The 23,701-nt window shown below is 35.8% G+C and overlaps 1 long non-coding RNA gene across 4 annotated transcripts; it reads left to right on the top strand.

Moving 5' to 3' along the window:
- Positions 1-321: 321 nt before the first annotated feature.
- LOC130589659 (uncharacterized) lies at positions 322-11,565 on the top strand. 4 transcript variants are annotated; one of them, XR_008967253.1, is made up of 4 exons: positions 322-2,388; positions 3,237-7,655; positions 8,362-8,437; positions 10,874-11,565. It is a non-coding gene; the product is annotated as an uncharacterized LOC130589659 (long non-coding RNA). The 4 variants fall into 4 exon arrangements; XR_008967254.1 differs by lacking the exon at positions 10,874-11,565 and adding an exon at positions 9,528-9,612; XR_008967251.1 differs by having other exon boundaries at positions 3,237-8,437.
- The last annotated feature ends 12,136 nt before the right edge of the window (positions 11,566-23,701 follow it).

Below are 23,701 nucleotides of genomic sequence, written 5' to 3'. Positions count from 1 at the left end.
TTGAAAAAGAATAAGGAAGTATTAATGATGAGTGGATTTTTCTTGATAAATAATTGGTACAATAACTATGTTTATTAAAATAAATAATTGGTACAATAATTGGATTTTTCATATCTAATTTTTCTTGATAAATAATTACATAAATAGCATCTTTTCATGTTGTAATGTTGTAATACCCCGAATTTTCAAACGATTATTTTGTTATTTATTAAAGTTTCACATTATTTCCACTTGAAATTATTTTATGATAATGCGATTTTATTTAATAACTATGTTTATTAAAATAATGATTTCATTTAGTTTTGATTTATTTAACAAGTTTCAATTAAATCATTTTATTATTTCTTAAATTGATTTATGGATACTTTTGTCCATGTTGTCCATCCATTAGTAATCCAAGCCCAAACATTAGTCCAAGTCCATGTGTCTTTTACCAAAAAGAAAAACTAAAATAAAACAAAAAAAAAAAGGAAAAAGAAAAAGAAAAAAGATGAACGTGCATCATCTTCTTCCCTCCTCCCTTTCTTCTTCTTTCGCCTGATTTGCAACAGCTCAAAAGGAGCAGATTTTTGTCAACATTCAACCCTTGTCAGTAGGAAAAATTAATTCAGTCCACAAAATCAGATATTGAGTAAATATTTGCAAAGACCCAACTCTCTCTCTTCACTCCCTCCATTAATGGAGAAATTGACCAAGCTTGTCAAACCAGAAAATCTTGCCTATAAATAGAGAGCCAAACTCATCAAAATTCTCAGGCAAACAACTTCAAAGGTTTGCTTCAACTCAATTCCTTTCCCTTGAATTTCTGATTTTTGATTTTGAAAGTGAAAATTGAAATTTTGAGAACCACCATTAACACCACCTTCAACCCAACCTCCTCTACTTCTTTTCGCCTGACCGCACCACCTGCACGACCGCCTTCACCACCACCCGAAACCACCAGTCAAACCCGGCCACCAATTCGCACCACCAAAACCGCCAACCACTCTTCGCAGCCTGCTGCTGCGTCACACCTCCGCGCCCAGCCGTGAAACCCACCACCTGACCTCCGATATGCCTGACCATTTCCGTCGCCTGAGTTGGTCGTGCGCCGGCCAAGACCAAAACCAGCACCAAAAAAATTCCTTCGCCTCCCTGTTTCCCCCTTCTTTCGCCCTCTCTGCTTCGTTCCTCTGTTTGAGGAACTGAGATTTTAAATCTCCTTTCCCCTCTTTTGTTTTCTCTTTTACTTACTTAAGTTTAATTGGTTTTAATTAGTTTGTTCACTTTTATTTTTAATAAGTTCGTAAATTATATATACCAAATTAAATAAAGAAAAGAATTTAATAAATATAATTTTAAAAGTTACTCATTAACTGCCTAAAATTGAAATGCAAAAAATCATGAACTACTTAAACTAATAGTCATTAATTTGTCTAATGCTAATGTAGACGAATTCGTGGTTCACATTTCTTCCTTTATGGCCTTTGTCGAACAACACTATTGTAAAATTTTTATACATTTCCCAACACACCCAACAGGATCACGGGAGAACTAGAAATATGGAATGCATAAGTTGCTTATTTGAGAATTGAGATGTAGTAGTCTGATAATGATTGAAGAAAAGTTAATCGTTATATAGAAATATTTTCAATATAATTGAATTGATGGATTGACAAACAACATCGATATTATTGTAATGTCTTCTTTGACAGGGCGTATTTGGAATAATTAGTTTTCAACATAAACAACCAACTCTGTTCACTTAATTCATATTGACTACACTATAATATCCTGATCTTTGTTCTTAATCTATTGTAACATGGAGATTTGACACGCTTATCCAATAACTGAGTGGGTTAGGTCTTGTATGCCCATGTGGACTATACTGGAAGAAAAATATTACAACTAATTTATATTGTACATCTTTTCATATCAAATAAAGAAATATTACAACTAATTTTAATTTTTTTCAAAAAAATATATGTTGCAATTGAAAAAGAATAAGGAAGTATTAATGATGAGTGGATTTTTCTTGATAAATAATTGGTACAATATTATAAATAGCATCTAAAGAGTTAACTATAATATAGATTTATCTTACATAAATTTGCATAAATGCCCTTACTATATTTCTTTTTTGTATATTTGCAAGCTAATCCTTCCCATCAACCATTGTGCGGGCTCTTAAAGAACAATTAAATCACCATGAGCCACATGCCCGCACTCGCGAATTTGGGTATTATTTGTATGTTATAATAAGATGTTCTATTAAGCTAATAGCAAGATACGTGAAAAAATACATTATCATAGTCCATAGATCAGCTGGATCATACCAATAAAGAGGAATCCCGACTCATGATCGGCCAAAGGGAGATCTACTCCATTATGTGTCAGCCACTATGCAATGTAAGTTTGCGCACTTTATTTATACTTTCTTCATTCTAATACAAATGAAATATAGGGGAGAGCCATGGGGACTCCAAAGAGAAGAAAGATACAGAAAAATGAAAAGAGAGACTCATATGATGAAAAATGAGCGATACAGAAAACTAAATGTCAAATAAAGTAACCTTAATTGAGACAGCATAGAATGATAAGTGTTTCATTTAATTTAAAACATGAGAAGTATAATAAAATTAAATTAAAGTTAGATACCTACATTTACATAAGTATCCTCAATATTGATCATAAAATCATTATTAATCTCTATTATATAAGCCAAGGGAGGAGGTGTGGTGTCCTCTTTTGAAGTGACTAAAATACCCTTAATGATCTAATTAATGGAATGAAAAAAATTACAAAGCAAATCATTTAAAAATTCTCATTCCAACTTGCCATTTAAAACAAGTTTAAAATGGTATATGCATCAAATACTTCAATCAAAAATTAAATGGACAAAATATTTATACCTTATAAAAAAAGATGGCATACATAACGTGCATATGAAAAGTCTGAACATTCACTACCTTTGATACTCTTTAATTCAGTTAAACCAACTCATTATTTTTGTTCTTTCTGTTCAATATTCATTCACAAAAAATTAATGTTAACAATCACTCACAACCTTTTTATTTTTTTACATTAGCGAATTAATATATCTAAATTCATCTAACTTTTGAATTTTTCACATTTAAGTTTAATCATAAATAAAGTACGAATGGAGTATCTAATAAACTAACATATTTTGAAATTAACGCACGCATCGCGTGCATATAAAGGCTAGTATTTAATATGCCAACCGGGTGCACTTATAGGCTATGCCAAGATCACAATCTTGGAGATTTTGGCACCACAGAGACAATTTTTGCTCGTTCGGGGACGGACTGTCGTAGCTAAACAAGATTCCAACAAGCCAAATTAATTTGTATCCAAACTCCAAATGATGCATATGTTATTAATTAGTCTGTATCCAAATTATGCATATGTTACTCCTTATTAGTCCGACATTACCCAGATGGCCAGATAGTGACATGATGATGCAAGTGCATGGCAGGCGAAGGTTATATACTAATGAATTATATTCCGAATGTAGATACCACTGGATATGATACAAACGTAAACATCTCAATGAACGTGTACGCAACACATATACAAGTAGTAATCTATGTCCGCGGCGCTAAGCTAAGGCGCTCAAAGATGAAATGTATCTGAATCTGAGAGGCAGCAAGTTGAAGTCCCTCTTATGAAGCCAATAAAATTACTATGTATTCCACTCTTTGTGGCAAGCCCACTTGTCATAATTATCGCTCCTTATATTGATGTTGTTGTCCTTCATTGCACCTCGACCGAAAGTCCGGATATTTGCTTCTTTGTTCTAACTTCTTATGGCCTCGTTGTCGTTCTCCTTCTTCCTTGCTTCTTTGACTTTTAATTTCTCTGCGCTAATAGTAGTGTTCGTCCAACCCATCACATAGAGGAGAGATGATAAATCTATAACAGTGAGGGGGCAGCTTGCCCTCTCACAAGACATGACAATAAAGTCGTTGTTCCGAGTATCGATTTTAGTCTATTAAATCATTATTTTAAGGAAAATTTGCACAAAACCACCTTAAGTTTTCACTTATTTAGAAACTCCCACCTTTATGTTTTTTTCCCAAAATTTCCACCTAAACTTTACAAAACCTTTATAAACTCCCACCACTTAACGGATTTTGCCAAACTCCGTTAGTGGTGGGACCCACATCAATTATTTCTTTGTTTTTCCCTCCAAGCAACTCACTTCCCTCATTCATCTCTACAAAAATGTTGTTTGGAACCCAGAAATTTACCCAGATTTCAAGAGAAATGAATGAAGAGAGAGAGAATGGAAAAAAAAGGGAGAACTTAGGGTCTGTTCTCTTCGGCATAAAACAACTGAACTGAATTGAACTGATCTGAATTGATCTGAACTGAACTGAACTGAATTTAATTGAACTGAACTGAAATGAATCGTGATATGTGAGAGTAAAAGTATTGTCAAGAGCTGAACTGAACTGATCTGAATTGAACTGATCTGAACTGAACTGAATTGAACTGAACTGAACTGAATTGAACTGAACTGAACTGAACTGAACTGAAAATAAGCTGGGGAGAACCGGCCCTTAATGGTGGGAAGAGGAAGACGACATCATTTTTGGAGAGATGAATGAGGCAAGTGAGTTGTTTGGAGGGAAAAACAAAAGAAATAATCGATGTGGGTCCAACTACTAATGGAGTTTGGCAAAACCCGTTTAAGTGGTGGGAGTTTATAAAGGTTTTGTAAAGTTTAGGTGGAAATTTAGGGAAAAAAAAACATAAAGGTGGGAGTTTCTAAATAAGTGAAAATTTAAAGTGATTTTATGCAAATAATAGCAACTTTACTATTCATGTGAGAGGTCAGAGGGTAGCATGCCCTCTAATGGTTAGAGATTTATTATCCCTTAGAAATAAATCATCAATCTTACATATTCGTTTCTTTTTATTTTTCTTTTTCTGAATGTCTCGATGAGTAAACCTAAATTTTGGCCTTAATTTCTCATCAATATATAAGAAATATTATGTTTATGTGAGACTTTATTAAGTACTTTCCACTTTCATAGCTTTTCATAACTTTAAATTATAAATAATAATTAAAGATATTGATGATTCAATAATACTATGTATCAACCACTTATTGAGAAAAGGAATTGTGTAAGGTGATCTTTTTACCTTCACGAGTCAATCCCTACCTAAAATGTTGCAGCCCATATCATTTATATTTAGAAACACAACCCTAAATTAATTGGGTTATTCCCATGTCTTGAGTTTGGGCCCTAAGCAGAAGAGAGAAGTGAGAATAGTCCAATAGGCCAAAATCAATACTAGACATTAGAGTTGTTAATCCAATATTGTCTTAATTCCTATATTAATCCAAATCAATTATAAATCTATACAAATATATTAAAAGGTGTGCATAAACAAGAAATTATGCCACGTGGCACTCTTCCTAAGGAGTTTTTGTCAATGAAAAAAATTTAGACATTACATAGTATAAGGTTTGATCCCGAGACCTCCAGTACATATACTTAAGTCTTAACCACTAGACTAAGTTGTATTTAGTATTAATATCATAAAGTATTATATTAATAAATGAAATTGTTTCTTACCCGGGGAATAGTCCGGACCTATAACTAGTTTTAAACCCAAAATCCATCCCATTCTTTATTATTTTGTGATAAGTTCAATCTTCTATCTCTTTATATGGTTAATGGTAGATAATGAACAAATGTAAACAAGGAAAATTTCAATCAGACTTACATTATAATTCTACAACGAACTCACAAGTAAAATTAGGAAAGTCCTTCAACCACATAAACTTGAGAGTTCACGAAGTCAATATTGGCATACTATGTGGAATGTGCTACAATATTTTTCTCTCAGATACTATGTGCCATAACTAAAAGGTACATTGTCACGTACAGATTTACACGCATGATGCATCTGAATCCACAATTCAAACCAATTTCGGTACCGAAGAATAGTACTCTTGTCAAGAATAGTACTCTTGTCTCCCCTAATTCCAGAAAAACCCCCCCACAGCGAGTTAACTATCTAGTAAGGACTTAAAGTATGAGAGTTTTTTCCAACAAGGACCTGAACAATTTTTTGATCTACTAAGGACCTCATATCTACTATGGTTACATTTTCCATCCAATATTATTAACTTTGTTTCCTTTTTGTTTTAAAAAATTGAAATGGCCCCACCAACTCAATTATTCTTTATCTCTTTCCATATTCCTCTTAATTTGACTTTAATTTTTTTTTCCATAAAACTATGAGTATTTTTATCAAATTGGTACTTTAAGATACATTATTTAATCACATGAACATATTTTAAAAAATTATCACATGTGTGTATTTTCAAAGATTTTCTTTAATCATATGAGTATTTCTTAAAATTTGGACTACTTATAAGTATTTAATAAATCTTCATTGACCATATAAGCCCTTTAGCTAATGTTATATATTCACCTTTATTTACATCTTATATATTCTTAGAGTAATTGTCTCAGAATAACTCTAAAGAATCGATAATTATATCTCTCTCAATTCTTTACCCTTTGGTAATTACTGTGAGAAGTTATATTTTAAAATACTCATTTGGTAATTACTAATCAGACCCTACACAACCGTCCAACCCTTTGTGTCTCTCTTAAAATATATCATGTTTGTGTAGGTCGTAGCTCTCATCCACCATCTTTACAAATCCAAAATATATCCTAAAAGTTAAAATTCTTTTCCTCTTTATAGCCTAATTTTTTCCATTGATAGTGCAAATTTTAAAATGTATCCTCTCGCAATGTGGGCATTTTTAAAAAATGGTGATACTGGTATAACAGTATTTTTCAAAATTTTATCTTTTTTTTTAAAAGATACAAGTAAAGTTTAGGGAACTCTTCTTTCAAGAGTATACCCTAAACTATCTAAAGTAACTAAATAATTGAAAAACATATCGGACTGAACATCAACTAATTGAGATGGATTTTGGAGATGGTGCCCAATCTTTGAGAGGTAATCTGCAACCCGATTGGCTTCCCGATAGACGTGAACAATTGTAACCTTCCTGTAATACCCCGAATTTTCAAACGATTATTTTATTATTTATTAAAGTTTCATATTATTTCCACTTATAATTTATTTTACAATAATGCGATTTTATTTGATAACTATGTTTATTAAAATAATGATTTCATTTATTTTGAGTTATTTAACAAGTTTCAATTAAATCATTTTATTATTCATTTTATTATTCTAATTTATCAAATTTCATAAATTAGTTATGGATACTTTTGTCCATCCATTAGTAATCCAAGCCCAAACATTAGTCCAAGTCCATGTGTCTTTTACCAAAAAGAAAAGTTAAAACAAAAACAAATAAATAAAATAAAAAAGGGAAAAAGAAGTGAAAATCTAATTCACCATCTTCTTCCCTCCTTTCTTCTTCCCTCGTCTGACTCAACAGCTCACAAAAACCAAATTGTCAACATTCAACTCTTGTCAGTAGAACTTGAATATCAGTCCACAAAATCAGATTTTTGGGGTAAAAATTCAAAGGCTACTCTCTCACCTCACTTCCTCCATTAATGGAGATTTGACCAAGCTTCTCAAACCAGAAAATTTTGTCTATAAATAGCAACCAAACACACTCAATTGCTCAAGCAAACAAAACTCCAAAGGTTTGCTTCAATCATTTCTTTCTTCCTAAATTTCTGATTTTTTGATTTTGAAATCTAAAATAAAATTGAAACCCACCATTATCAACCTCCTTTGCTTCACTTCGAACCACCACATCACCGGAAAAACTGAACCACCAAATGAACCCCCCCTGAATCCCGCCGGTAAACCACCACACCAAAACTGCACGACCACCTTTGAACCACCACAACAAACAAGTCGAACCACCAGCAAAACCCTTCGCTACCCTCTTTTCGCGGCGCCTCTGCTGCGTCGCAACCCACGCCCAACCGCCTGACCACCGTACTTCGCCGTCGAACCAAACCACCGGCGCCACTTTTCTCCCTCACCATCTCCCCTGTTTCGCCCTTCTTTCGCCCCCTCCTTCCCTCTGTTCTGTTTTTCAAAAAAATGAAGAAACTGATTTTGTTTCTTTTAAAAACCCTCTTTTCTTTTACCTTTTAGTTTAATTGTATTTTACTTACTCTTTTTTTAAAACAAGATTAATAACTTTCGTAAACTAGCTCACTTAATTAAGTTAGTATGTTTAAAACGATTTCTAAAATAATTCGAAAATCGTAAAACTCTCTTAAACTAATTATGAATTTCCTTTAAGTTATTTGAATCATTTAAATCGTTTATTTTATGTACGTATATAAAAAGGGGTTACTTAGGAACTAACTTAGATCTCGTTAATATTTATTGTAGACTCCGATTTCGTAGACGAGGATTATCAAGAGCGCTAACCTGTTCGTAAACTTAACTTTTGGGCACGCGTCACGAGGTAATCTTCAATGTCCATCTAAACATAGATCCCGTTAGCGTAAAACGAATTGATTACGTGATTATTATGTGCTTATAAAATTTATAAGTATGGACTATAATTATGGATTATCAATTTAATGTGGGTTATGAATACGAATGACAATGGACAATGACTATGGATTTTCGATTATGAATATGACTATGGACGATGTACAATATGACATAGATGTTATTATAACGTTATTAAAATCGGTTAATGTTATTTAAATAGTATTATGATTATCATTATTATTATTATTATTGTTGTTATTATTATTATTATTATTATTATTATGATTATCATGAGTATTATTACCGTTATTAATATTGAGACCTTATGAAAGTCGAAATTGAGAAGAACTTGTGATTAATGAATGATTATAAATCTGAAGTGATAAATGAACTCAAGTGACGGTGTTTATGAAATGAGTTATTGAAATCTCTATGAATGGCTTGAGATTATGATGGATTGAATATGTTCACACTGGTTTGAACAAGATGACGTAAAGTGAATAAGATGACGTAAATGTATTTATGTGATGACGTGAATTAAAAGATGTTAATCACGTAAAGTGAAATATCGGAGGGAAATGATGAACAGGTTGCCCTGTATGAGTGGTTCAGCGGCCCCTACAGGTTCTCTGGTTACTATGCTGATTATTCTGTTAATGTCTTCCTTCTATCTTGATGTGATCCAAGTAGAAGGGGTGTGCACACTAGGGACTCTGTTATGGCCAATGTGATATTTCGTAGGTGGTTACAGGGGGTTTCCCCGGCCTACAAGTAGGTGGTTACGGGGGTTTCCCGGCCTACTATGTTGAAGTAAGTGGTTACAGGGGGTTTCCCCGGCTTACTGGCGTTCTCTTCCTCTCCTTGAATAACCGGATTAATTGAATAATGTATGATTATTCAGTGTATATATTGTGTATAATGTTATGACTTCAAAACTATTAATCTATTATTTACAAAGTTTTCAACTTAAGTATTTTACGGGATGGAGTTGGAATTACTCAGTTTATCTGATTTTTGGGAGCTTGTCTCTCTTGTCTCTTTTCAATATATTTGTGCAGGTGGGTGATCGATCGGGGGAACAAAAGGGAGATCATTTAGAGTTGTCATCCACTTAGCATTGATTAGCTTCCGCTGGAACTCTGAAACTTTTAATTAATTAGTAATGTTAATGAACAATTGTTTAGTTGTAAGATTAATGAATTTGAGTTGGTGTGTTGTAACTTAGCCTTGCATTTATTTCCAAGGAGATAATTGCGGCGGTAGCACCACCCCGTCGGGTCGGACCCTCGTGGGTTCGTTTTCCCCAAAACCCGAGTTTTACCGAAATGAAAAAGGGTTCGGGTCGGCGGGGGTGTTACAGAATGGTATCAGAGCGGAGTTAGATTGACTAGGGAAAGATTAAAATTGTTAAAATATCGAAATTAAGGAAAATGAATCAAATAGGTTTAAACTTAAAATTTGATTAGGAAGTTAAGATAATAAAATATTTACGAGAAATAAAATTAGGATTAAAATATGATTTAAGGTTTAGTATGGGTACGAATGGGTTATGTGTGCATGTATGAAAGTACTTGTTAAAGGTATTTATTAATTGTTTATATTTTATTAGATGGCCAGGACATGTATGACCGCCAGGAAACGCAAGAACCCCACGTCAAGGACCTTACCTCCTAAGAATGAGGGTAGGAGAGTCCGTTTCTGCCTACATCTATAGGTTACGCTTAACCATGAAGTGTTATCACCTTAATGAAGGTCATGGAAACTCAGATTCCTCACGCCACCTAGACAAGCCGATGTCTTATTCGCACTCTCCCCAATGATGGCCCTTATGCTGAAATCAAGAGTGAATACTCTGATATTCTGAAAAATGGAAGGCCAAACTATGAACGATACACGTGGAAAGGGAAGTGGTATCTCACATTGAGTTACCTGGAGAAACGAATGCTGATGCAGAAATGGCTTAATTATTACCTCACCTCCGATGATGATGAACCTTACTATAGTGATAATGAAGAATAGAAAGAAGCCCTACCCCACCCGTTGTAAACCATGGAGAAAATGAAAATGAAGATGACGAAGAAGACCCGCCCGAGGATGAAGAGTAAAACCTTCAACCCTAGCTAGCCATAACCACTAGGAATCAAAGTAACCTGTAGTAGACTTATTAACGTTAGTGTTAACTTATTTGTTTTATGATGCTAGTATATCTTAGTTATGAAAACTAAGCTGACTCTTATGTGATGAAATGTGCATGAGTAATGAAATGACGGAATTTCGATATATGACCTGAGTATGCTGTGTGGAAATGAGTGAATTGAATGACTCTTGATTATATATTTTATGTGAAATAACCCTTGTTTAAAGATCAATGTGAATGGTGGAAACACCAATGTGAATAACGCAGGTAGCTTATGCAATACGTTTATACACGATCTAGAGGAAGACGTCAGGAAAACCAAATGGCCGAAACTCCGGAACAAGTCGCAGCACGACTTAGGACCCTCGAGCAATTAGCTCAAAACTTCGGATTAGTTCTTCAAAACCAACTGAACAACAACCACCATGGGGATGATCCGCAAGCCGCAATGGCAAAAAGATTTCCTCTTTGAAACCACCAACCTTTGTTGGTAGAGAAGACCCATTGCTTCTCGAAAATTGGATAAGAGACTTCGAAAAGATTTTCACGGCCACGGGTACGCCTGAGGCCCAGAAAGTAGACCAAGCGACCTTTTATTTGCACGAGGACGCTGATACTTGGTGGGAAAGTGTAGGACCAATCGTTAAAGCTCAAGAGAACTTTAACTGGGAAGCGTTTAAGATAGCGATTAAGGCTCGATTCTTCCCCGAGCACATTCGTAGGCAGAAGTACAATGAGTTTAGTGAGTTCAATCAGAGCTATACCATGAGTGTGCAAGAGTACGCTCAGAAATTCAATGAGTATGCTCGCTTCTGTCCAACCGTAGTTCCAGATGAGGGAACTAAGGCTCAAAAGTTTGAGGACGGACTTAAGTTCGATCTTCAGACTCGTATGGGAGGTAGTACCTCAACTACTTTCGCGGAGGCGTATGCTAAGCCTCAAACTTAGAGAGAATTCTGCAGCGTGAAGAGAGAAGTGCTAATGGCATAAGAGAAAGGAACCTGCTAGCAACAGCAACAACCAAGGGTATGATAAAAGGCCCAACAACAACAACAATAATGGTGGAAACAACAACAACAACAATGGTGGACGCTACAACAACCGCAGCAACAATCAGAATTTGGACAACAAGCCCAGCAAGGAAATAAGATACAAAGGAATTTGTTTGCAGGAAGTGTAATAAGAACCATCCAAGGTTCACGTGTCAGGGTGAAAGAATCAAATGCTTCGAGTGTGGAGAAATAGGCCATAAATCGTTCAATTGTCCCAAGAAGCAAGCTCCGAATGGACAAAATGCGGACAACGGTAGCAATGGTAACAATAATGGAGGTGGAAACAGAATTCAGAACTTCATTAACAACCGCCCCAATGGAGGAAATGCTACACAGAACGGAAATCAGAACAACCGCTCTTTTGGAAGTGGAAATGGAAACTTCGGAAAGAATGGCAATGGAGGCTACACCAATGGGAGAATCAATGTCATGAGCCAATGAAGCTGACACCGATGCCAATGTTGTGACTGGTACTTTTCTCGTGAACTCAAACCCTGCTTATGTACTCTTTGATTCAGGAGCGTCTCATTCTTTTTTTCAAGTACTTTTGTTGATAAGTATCCCCTCAAGTCCACCCAGTCTTGTCGAGCCAATATAGCCATGCCCACAGGTGAAACTATTTCTTGTAAATCTCTCTTCCAAAATAATACTGTAGTCATAGCTGATACTGAATTACCGGCCGATCTTATTCTTTTTGACCTAAAAGACTTTGACGTTATCTTGGGAATGGATTGGTTAGCTAAGTATAAAGCCAAAATCGAGTGTCATAACCAGAAAATATCACTTAGAGGACCAAAAGGAAATAGGATATCTTATAAAGGCATAATCTTCCAGCCTAATGTCAAAATAATCTCTGCCCTGAACCTTCGAACCTATCTTAGAAAAGGCTACCCAGTCTACCTATGCCAAGTAAGGGATGTGAGCGTGGAAAACGAGGTGTTGACTCAAATTCCGATAGTAAAGGAATTTTCGGATGTATTTCCCGAGGAGTTACCTGGAATGCCACCAGTCAGGGAAGTGAACTTCAAAATCGACTTAGTCCCTGGAACAGGACCTATCTCTAAGGCTCCGTATCGAATGGCACCTGCAGAAATGCAAGAATTGAAGGTGCAGTTGGAGGAATTGCTGGAAAAAGGATACATTCGACCTAGTGTTTCGCCTAGGGGAGCTCCAGTACTGTTTGTTCGAAAGAAAGATGGATCTTTGAGGTTGTGTATCGATTATAGGGAGTTGAATAATGCCACGGTGAAGAATAAATATCCGCTCCCGAGAATTGAGGATTTGTTCGATCAACTTCAAGGTGCAACAGTGTTTTCAAGGATCGATTTGAGATCGGGATTACTCAATTACGAATTGCTGAAGAGACATTCCGAAAACAGCCTTTCGTACGAGATATGGCCATTATGAGTTCACAGTCATGCCTTTTGGACTCACTAATGCGCCAGCAGCTTTCATGGATCTCATGAATAGGACATTCCAGCCATACCTGGACATGTTCGTGATAGTATTCATTGACGATATATTGGTGTACTCGAAGGATAAAGAAGATCATGAGGCTCAGTTAAGGAAAGTATTGGAGATTCTTCGAGAAAAACAATTATATGCCAAGTTCTCAAAGTGTGAATTTTGGTTGGAAAAAGTATCATTTTTGGGTCATGTGATATCAAAAGAAGGCGTTTCAGTAGACCCATCAAAGATTCAAGCAGTGACCGATTGGCCTCAACCTAAGAACATCACCGAAATAAGGAGTTTCTTGGGTTTAGCTGGATATTACCGAAGATTCGTGAAAGATTTTTCGAGAACGGCCCAACCTCTCACCAACCTGATGAAGAAAACGACAAAATTTCAGTGGGATGATAAGTGTGAGAAGCATTTCAAGAGTTGAAGAAAAGACTTACAACAGCCCCGGTATTGACATTCCTCTGGAGTAGAAGGATTTGAAGTTTATAGTGATGCCTCGAAGAAAGGATTTGGGTGTGTTTTGATGCAGCATGGCAAAGTAGTGGCCTATGCGTCGAGACAACTCAAACCCATGAGCAAAATCACCCACTCATGACTTGGAGTTAGGAGCGATCGTGTTTGCGCTGAAAATTTGGAGACATTACTATATGGAGTCAGTGTAAAGTCTATACAGATCACAAGAGCTTGAAGTATCTGTATACGCAAAAGGAGTTGAATATGAGGCAAAGACGTTGGCTAGAGCTTATGAGCGACTATGATTGAAGATAGTGTATAAGAAGGAAAAGCGAACAAAGTAGCTGATGCGTTGAGTAGAAAGAGTGCTCATTCGCTAAACGTTTTGATTGTGGCAAATGATCTGTGTGAGGAGATCAAGAGATTGAATTTGGAAATAGTAGAACCCGGTTATGTGAAAGCACAATTGAATGCTCTTACCGTTGGACCGGACATATTTGAGGAGATTCGAGGGAAACAAGCTGCCGATAAGTGGCTAAGCAAGTTAAAAGAGATGAAAGAAAGTGGTCAAGCACCAGAGTTCAAGATCGACGACAATGGCGTTGCGAAGTATAAACGGAGATTGTGTGTGCCACAAGACGAGGAACTCAAGTCGAGAATCCTAAGGGAAGCGCATAGTTCGCCGTATTCTATACACCCAGGAGGAGATAAACTTTATAAGGATTTGAAGAAACATTTTTGGTGGCCTAGGATGAAGCAAGAAGTAGCCGACTTCGTGGCAAAATGTTTAACCTGCCAGAAGGTGAAAATACAACATATGAAGCCTGGAGGAAAATTACAACCGTTGGAAGTGCCAGGATGGAAATGGGAATCTATCTCTATGGATTTCATCATGGGGTTACCGAATACGAGGTCTGGAAAGAATGCAATATGGGTAATAGTGGATCGTTTGACTAAGACGACAAGATTCGTGGCAATGAAGGATACTTGGTCGTTAAAACAGTTGGCCGATGCTTACTTTAATGAGGTAGTTAGGCTACATGGTGTTCCGAAGGATATCGTTTCGGATAGGGATTCGAGATTCTTATCTAAGTTCTGGAAACAGCTTCAGACAGCCGTGGGTACACTATTAAAATTCAGCACAGCTTTTCACCCAGCAACAGATGGTCAAACAGAAAGAACAATTCAGACCTTGGAGGATATGTTGAGAGCATGCGTGATGGATTTCGGAGGATATTGGGATGATCATTTGATGTACATTGAGTTTTCATACAACAACAGTTATCACTCGAGCATAAAAATGGCACCTTATGAGGCGTTGTATGGACGAAAATGTAGGAGTCCTATATGTTGGATGGATGTGAACGAGTCGTTGAATTTAGGACCGGAAATGGTAGAAGAGACTACCAACAAGGTGAAATTGATTCAAGAGCGCATGAAAGCAGCTCAGGATCGACAAAAATCGTATGCCGATCAAAGAAGACGAGATTTGGAGTTTGAAATTGGAGAGAAAGTGTTGCTGAAAGTTTCACCAACCAAGGGAGTAATGAGGTTTGGTAGGAAAGGAAAGCTAAGTCCTCGTTATATTGGACCTTATGAAATATTAGAAAGAATTGGACAAGTGGCTTATAGGTTAGCCTTACCTACAGATTTAGCCAAGGTTCATAATGTTTTTCATGTGTCTCAACTTCGTAAATACATCTCTGACCCCTCCCAAGTTATTCAACCTGAAACCATTGAACTAGATGAGATCCTTACTTATGAAGAATGTCCTGTTAGAATCCTTAATTCCAAAACGAGAAACACCGAAACAAGGCAATAAAGTTAGTCAAAGTTTTATGGTCTAATCATCAAACCGAGGAAGCAACTTGGGAAACAGAAGACGACATGAAAAAGCGTTATCCTGAACTCTTTTCTGAGGTACGATTATCGAGTTTCGGGGACGAAACTCTTTAAGGGGGACCGAATGTAATACTAACATAGCGCAAAGCTAATGTTTCGTTAATATCAAAGATCTAACTTTAAAGTTCGAGGACGAACTTTGTTTTTAAGGAGGAGTAGATGTAATACCCCGAATTTTCAAACGATTATTTTATTATTTATTAAAGTTTCATATTATTTCCACTTATAATTTATTTTACAATAATGCGATTTTATTTGATAACTATGTTTATTAAAATAATGATTTCATTTATTTTGAGTTATTTAACAAGTTTCAATTAAATCATTTTATTATTCATTTTATTATTTCTAATTTATCAAATTTCATAAATTAGTTATGGATACTTTTGTCCATCCATTATTAATCCAAGCCCAAACATTAGTCCAAGTCCATGTGTCTTTTACCAAAAAGAAAAGTTAAAACAAAAACAAATAAATAAAATAAAAAAGGGAAAAAGAAGTGAAAATCTAATTCACCATCTTCTTCCCTCCTTTCTTCTTCCCTCGTCTGACTCAACAGCTCACAAAAACCAAATTGTGAACATTCAACTCTTGTCAGTAGAACTTGAATATCAGTCCACAAAATCAGATTTTTGGGGTAAAAATTCAAAGGCTACTCTCTCACCTCACTTCCTCCATTAATGGAGATTTGACCAAGCTTCTCAAACCAGAAAATTTTGTCTATAAATAGCAACCAAACACACTCAATTGCTCAAGCAAACAAAACTCCAAAGGTTTGCTTCAATCATTTCTTTCTTCCTAAATTTCTGATTTTTTGATTTTGAAATCTAAAATAAAATTGAAACCCACCATTATCAACCTCCTTTGCTTCACTTCGAACCACCACATCACCGGAAAAACTGAACCACCAAATGAACCCCCCCTGAATCCCGCGGTAAACACCCCACAACAACTGCACGACCACCTTTGAACCACCACAACAAACAAGTCGAACCACCAGCAAAACCCTTCGCTACCCTCTTTTCGCGGCGCCTCTGCTGCGTCGCAACCCGCGCCCAACCGCCTGACCACCGTACTTCGCCGTCGAACCAAACCACCGGCGCCTTTTCTCCCTACCATCTCCCCTGTTTCGCCCTTCTTTCGCCCCTCCTTCCCTCTGTTCTGTTTTTCAAAAAAATGAAGAAACTGATTTTGTTTCTTTTAAAAACCTTTTTCTTTTACCTTTTAGTTTAATTGTATTTTACTTACTCTTTTTTTTAAACAAGATTAATAACTTTCGTAAACTAGCTCACTTAATTAAGCTAGTATGTTTAAAACGATTTCTAAAATAATTCGAAAATCGTAAAACTCTCTTAAACTAATTATGAATTTCCTTTAAGTTATTTGAATCATTTAAATCGTTTATTTTATGTACGTAATATAAAAGGGTTACTTAGGAACTAACTTAGATCTCGTTAATATTTATTGTAGACTCCGATTTCGTAGACGATGATTATCAAGAGCGCTAACCTGTTCGTAAACTTAACTTTTGGGCACGCGTCACGAGGTAATCTTCAATGTCCATCTAAACATAGATCCCGTTAGCGTAAAACGAATTGATTACGTGATTATTATGTGCTTATAAAATTTATAAGTATGGACTATAATTATGGATTATTTTAATGTGGGTTATGAATACGAATGACAATGGACAATGACTATGGATTTTCGATTATGAATATGACTATGGACGATGTACAATATGACATAGATGTTATTATAACGTTATTAAAATCGGTTAATGTTATTTAAATAGTATTATGATTATCATTATTATTATTATTATTATTATTATTATTGTTGTTATTATTATTATTATTATTATTATTATTATTATGATTATCATGAGTATTATTACCGTTATTAATATTGAGACCTTATGAAAGTCGAAATTGAGAAGAACTTGTGATTAATGAATGATTATAAATCTGAAGTGATAAATGAACTCAAGTGACGGTTGTGTTTATGAAATGAGTTATTGAAATCTCTATGAATGGCTTGAGATTATGATGGATTGAATATGTTCACACTGGTTTGAACAAGATGACGTAAAGTGAATAAGATGACGTAAATGTATTATGTGATGACGTGAATTAAAAGATGTTAATCACGTAAAGTGAAATATCGGAGGGAAATGATGAACAGGTTGCCCTGTATGAGTGGTTCAGCGGCCCCTACAGGTTCTCTGGTTACTATGCTGATTATTCTGTTAATGTCTTCCTTCTATCTTGATGTGATCCAAGTAGAAGGGGTGTGCACACTAGGACTGTGTTATGGCCAATGTGATATATTCGTAGGTGGTTACAGGGGTTTCCCCGGCCTACAAGTAGGTGGTTACAGGGGGTTTCCCCGGCCTACTATGTTGAAGTAAGTGGTTACAGGGGGTTTCCCCGGCTTACTGGCGTTCTCTTTCCTCTCCTTGAATAACCGGATTAATGGAAGTAATGTTATGATTATTCAGTGTATATATGTGTGTATATATGTTATGACTTTCAAAGCTATTAATCTATTATTTTACAAAGTATTTTCAACTTAAGTATTTTACGGGATGGAGTTGGAATTACTCAGTTTATCTGATTTTTGGGAGCTTGTCTCTCTTGTCTCTTTTCAATATATTTGTGCAGGTGGTTGATCGATCGGGGGAACAAAAGGGAGATCATTTAGAGTTGTCATCCACTTAGCATTTGATTAGCTTCCGTTGGAACTCTGAAACTTTTTAATTAATTAGTAATGTTAATGAACAATTTGTTTAGTTGTAACGATTAATGAATTTGAGTTGGTGTGTTGTAACTTAGCCTTGCATTTATTTCCAAGGAGATAATTGCGGCGGTAGCACCACCCCGTCGGGTCGGACCCTCGTGGGTTCGTTTTCCCCAAAACCCGAGTTTTACCGAAATGAAAAAGGGTTCGGGTCGGCGGGGGTGTTACACTTCCGGAATGAAGACAAAAGTTGAATGTATCTTAAAGTACTAATTTGACAAAAATACTCATAGTTTTATGAAAAAAGAGTTAACGTCAAATTAGGAGGAAGATGGAGAGCGATAAAGAATAATTGAGTTGGTGGAGTCTTTTTAATTTTTTAAACAAAACATAAACAAAGTTAATAAAATTGGATGGAAAATGTAACCTATTGAATGGAAAATGTAACCATGGTTAATTTGAGGTCCTTAGTCGATCAAAAAAATTATTGAGGTCCTTGTTAGGAAAAATTCTCATAGTTTAGGTTCTTATTGGGTAGTTAACTTCCCCCACAGCCAACAAATTGCACCAAACACCAACAACATTACGTTTAGCATCTCATAAGAAGCAACTTGCGTTCACCAATCCTCTGTTGTGTATAAATTATAATGTTCTTATTTAGTTATTTTTCAGTCACTTAGTGGGGTGGGGGTGGGGGGGAAAGGGGCTTGAGGGTGACCAGCATGCCTACAGCTTAGGCCTTAGCAGGTGCAACTACAACTTTAAGACTTAGCTAGCTAGTTAGCTACCAATTAAACTCGTGATTGCAGAGTAATTATGTACACCTTATTTGCTTTATGTTCTTTTATAAAGGTCATTTCTGTAATAGTGTGAATTTTATTAGATTCATTTTGATATACATTATTTTATTGGAAAATTTGTCAGAAACCATCTTTTATAATCACTTTTTTGTGAGAAACCACCTTTTAAAAAAATTTGGTTAATTAGCCACCTTTTTTGTTCTTTTTTTTGTTGGAAGCCACCACTTGCCGGAATCCGGCATTGACCTTGATTTTCCGACGTTGACCATCAGATTTTCGCCATTTTTCCCCCTTTATCTTTCTCCCCCTCCCCCCTCGCATCCCCGGCAACCCCCCCTCCCCCCCTCGCATCCCCGGCAACACCCCTCCTCCCTCGCAACCCGCCGGCAAACACCCACACGACCATCACCAACCTCCCCGCCCTAAGCCATCACCTCCTCGCATCCCCTGACATCTTAGGTGGAAGAAATGGCGAAAAATCTGGAAAAAAATGGCGAAAATCTGATGGTCAACGCCGGAAAATCAAGGTCAACGCCAAATTCCGGCAAGTGGTGGCTTCTAACAAAAAAAAGAACAAAAAAGGTGGCTAATTAACCAAATTTTTTTAAAAGGTGGTTTCTCACAAAAAAGTGATTATAAAAGGTGGTTTCTGACAAATTTTCCTATTTTATTTAAGATATAAAAAATATCTTTTGTTATACCTTGAACGAGGGTCAAATTTTGTACATTGGACTCCTTTTATTTAGGCTATTTAGTTTAGGTTATTAGAAGGGGGCATACATAAACCCGCCATAAATCATAATTTTTTTTCTACCTCTATTATGTTGTTGTAAGATGTATACTCGTCCTCAACCTAATAAATAAAAAATAAAGTTTCTCCTGTACATGTAGTTGTAGCTAATGAATTATTAGTGGGACTATTAAGAGCGTGTTTGGCACAAGTTTGTGTCTTGACCTGGTCAAAACACTAATTAGAAAAAATAATAGTGTTTGGCAAGGTAGTAGTCAGTAGGGGTGCTTATCGAGCGAGCCGAGCCCGAATAGCACTGGGCTCGGCTCGAGCTCGTTTAAAATTTCCCAGGCTCGGCTCAGCTCGTGAGCTCGCCGAGCTTGGGAGAGCCGAGCTCGAGCTCGGCTCGTGATGAAAATTTGGGGCTCGAGCTCGGCTCGCCTCGCGAGCTCGTTTAGGCTCGGCTCGCGAGCTCGCTTAGGCTCGGCTCGCGAGCTTGCTTAGGCTCGGCTCGTGAGCTCGTTTAGGCTCGACTAATGATCTCGGCTTGGCTCGAAGTAGGTGAGCTTGTTCACTCACCCATCATATGCTTTTATAACTTGATTTCCCTCTTAGCATTGCTAAGATTTCAATGTGGGACTTCATGGTTTGTTAAAGAAAAACAAACTCATATCCCATTTCAATGTGGAACTTTATGTTTTGTTTAAGATAAACAAATTCATTCTACATATGCTTATATAATTGGAATCCCTCTTAGCATTGCTAAAATTTCAATGTGGGACTCCATGTTTTGTTAAGAAAAAAAAACTCATTATACCCTTGTTTGTTTAATATGCTTTTATAACTTGGAATCCCTCCTAGCATTGCTAAAATTTCAATGTGGGACTCCATGTTTTGCTCAAGAAAAAATTATCAAATATTTTAAGTATTAAATAATCAACTATTTAAAATTATATCTTATTCCTCTATGAAGAAAATAAAGTATAGTTTTTGTTTTTCCACCAAGGAGATACAAAATTAAACTTTAAGTTGAAGTAAGAAGTAGCTATTTATAAAGAAAATAAGGTTGATCCTTGTTTTCTTAACCAATGTGGGACTTTAGTGCCAAGTGGAGTAGAGGTGAAGTTGGATCACAAATTAAAAATATATACTTTGTAATCTAAATTAAAACATAAATTAGTATTAAATTTTTTTAATATAAAATATTTTTTTAATATAAATATTTTTTTTGATATAAAAAATAAAAGCTGCTCACGAGCTTTACGAGCCGAGCTTTGCCTAGCTCGGCTCGGCTCGTTTAAGTCTCGAGCCGAGTCCGAGCTCGAGCCGAGCTTCAACGAGCCGAGCTTTGACCGAGCTTTGACCGAGCCGAGCCCGAGCTACTCGCGAGCTTGTCAGGCTCATTATCACCCCTATAGTAGTGTAAGTAACTTTTAGTAGTACAAGTAGTGTTTTAGTAGTGTTTGTCAAAAGCTACAATGTGTAGCTTTTGGAGTAGCGTTTAGTGATGTATAAATTATATGTTAAAGTTTTGTTTGAGTTTTAACTAGTTATTTTTAAACAGCTACTTTGACAGTTTTATTTACCGAATATCTATATTTTATACTGCTACTTGGACACAGCTAACAGCTACACACCAACCACTAACAGCTACCAGTACAGTTAACAGCTACTCTCACTACTAAAAATTACCACCACAGCTATTGTTGTCGAACATGCCCTAACACTATGTACTGATTATTCTCGTTTCTTTCTTTTGTTGATTGCTCTCATTATAAGTATAACGATCAATGTGAAACACTACGTTAGATCGAGGCGGTCATTTAGGAAATGGAACGGAAATATTATAGAACAAAGGGGATATTTTTAACTTACAAGGCTTCAAAAAAGCATCTAACTATATCTTGGGTAAATAAGTGATCAAAGTGGAGGTTTAGGCAAATCAAGAATTTTTAAATTGAGGTTTCATGACATCAACCATATAATAGCATTCAAGACATTGTCATACGAAGTAGAATAACCTTGCAGTGGAAAAATATAAAGTTGGTTGGTTGGCAAATAGTTAGCATACTGGAACCAAGGCCCTCTTAATAAGTTAAAAAAATCTGGAAAGTTTTGTTTTCCATGTCAACCAAATAATATTCACACTTCCTAAGAAATGATCATGGTAGGGGTTTTGATCGAGTTGAGTAGCTCGCAAGCAACTTGAACTCGACCCGATTAACATTCGGTCAAAACTCCACTTAAGTTTGCTCGAATTAAACTCGACACACCTGAAAACCTTAACAAGCACGAGTCAAGTATAACCCTGCTCGACTTGATAAGCTCGCAAGCAGCTCCATAGTTTTTTATATATATTTTTCCATGAATTTATTTTATATGATACAGAAAAAAAATTCATAGTAGTTAAATATTACAAGTAGGAAAATAAAGTTCTTCCATACCTATAATGTCAAAATTGAATCAAATAGTTGTCTTTTTATCCAAATTAAAATGAAAATAGGTGACTCGTTAACAAAAAAAAACAACAAATTGGAACAAGAAAACAAAAAACAAAAAAAAAAAAAAGGAGAGAGGAAGGAAGAAGCAAAATTATAGAAATGGTGCAATGTAGGGGAAGCATTAGTCCCATATTGACAAATTATCATGATATAAGAGCTATTTAGGTCTATAAACTATTACTCCTACCACCAAGCAATTTATTTAAGTCTTCTTATAGGCCTGGTATAGAACAATTGTATGCGGGCCTTACTAATTAAAGTATAAACTTAATGATGACATTGGTTTGAATTATTCGGCTGACTTTGTCATTAGTTTGATTGAGTTCGGGTATTTGAGCCTCTTGAGTTCGAGTCAAGCTATTCGAGCAAACCGAGCTCGAGTCGAGCTTGTATCGTGTAGAGTTTCGAGTCGAGCTATAAAATATCTCAAAGAGCATGAGTTGAGCTGGGGTTCGACAAGCAACGAGTACGAGTAGAGTAGTTTTGAGTTGAGTCGAGCAAGTTGTTGTTCGCGAGCGACTCGCTCGATTAGCACTCCTAATCATTAGAAGAAAATTGCTTAAAGATCCTACTTCCCATATTCAACTAAATGACTACTAACTAGATAGTATAAAAATGTGTCTATGTTGCCCAAACGAGAAAGAGATTCGAAGAGTGAAACAATTTCAAGTCCAAAAGAGTTTAAATCTCAAACCAATCACCAACGGATAGCTTGCCTCCTCGAACTTATAAGTTGGTAAAAATCTCTCATTTTATTCAAATATTTAACAACTTTAGTTTGATTTGATTGGTTATATAATGTGTTATAAAGTTAGATTTTTTTTTTTATCATGGACTACCTTTATTTTTGTTTCTTGTTTTATCAAGAGGTATTGGCATGCTAGACAATGCATAATTTGAGATATTGATTTATTTAATTATGTATAAGTAAAAATTAGATATTATGAAGCTATATAACAACATAAATCTAACAAAATTCCATATAATTACATTTTTTTTAATTTAAAAGTAAAAGATGATCAAAGTAAAATATACAAATAGTATAAAAAGTCATAACTCATATGCTACAACATTAAACCGAGGAAAGTACGTAGAGTGATTAGCAGAGCAGCAGGTGATAGCCTAGTGATATTGACATCACCTCCGACCCCAGATGTCAAGGGATCGAGTCTCATCTCTTGCTATGAAGAATCCCCAATTTTTCCCCTTCCTTGCTTCATCTTACCAAAAAAAAAAAGGTAAGAGTAATTAGCATAATATGAAATCTCTTAGTATTTCCACATGTCGAAAAGTTGTCGGTTCAAATATACAATTCAATCCAACTAGTGAAATAAACAACCACATGTCAACCACTAATTGGTTAACCCCATATCCAAATATGATCCAAGTAGGACCCCGCATAAGATAAGGTGTATGAAACAAAATGAATTTCCATTGGAGAACCATCGACCTCACAC

The sequence above is a fragment of the Beta vulgaris genome, chromosome 8, assembly GCF_026745355.1.
Source record: "Beta vulgaris subsp. vulgaris cultivar EL10 chromosome 8, EL10.2, whole genome shotgun sequence".
Taxonomy (NCBI): domain Eukaryota; kingdom Viridiplantae; phylum Streptophyta; class Magnoliopsida; order Caryophyllales; family Amaranthaceae; genus Beta; species Beta vulgaris.
This window is presented reverse-complemented; position numbering and strand designations above follow the sequence as displayed.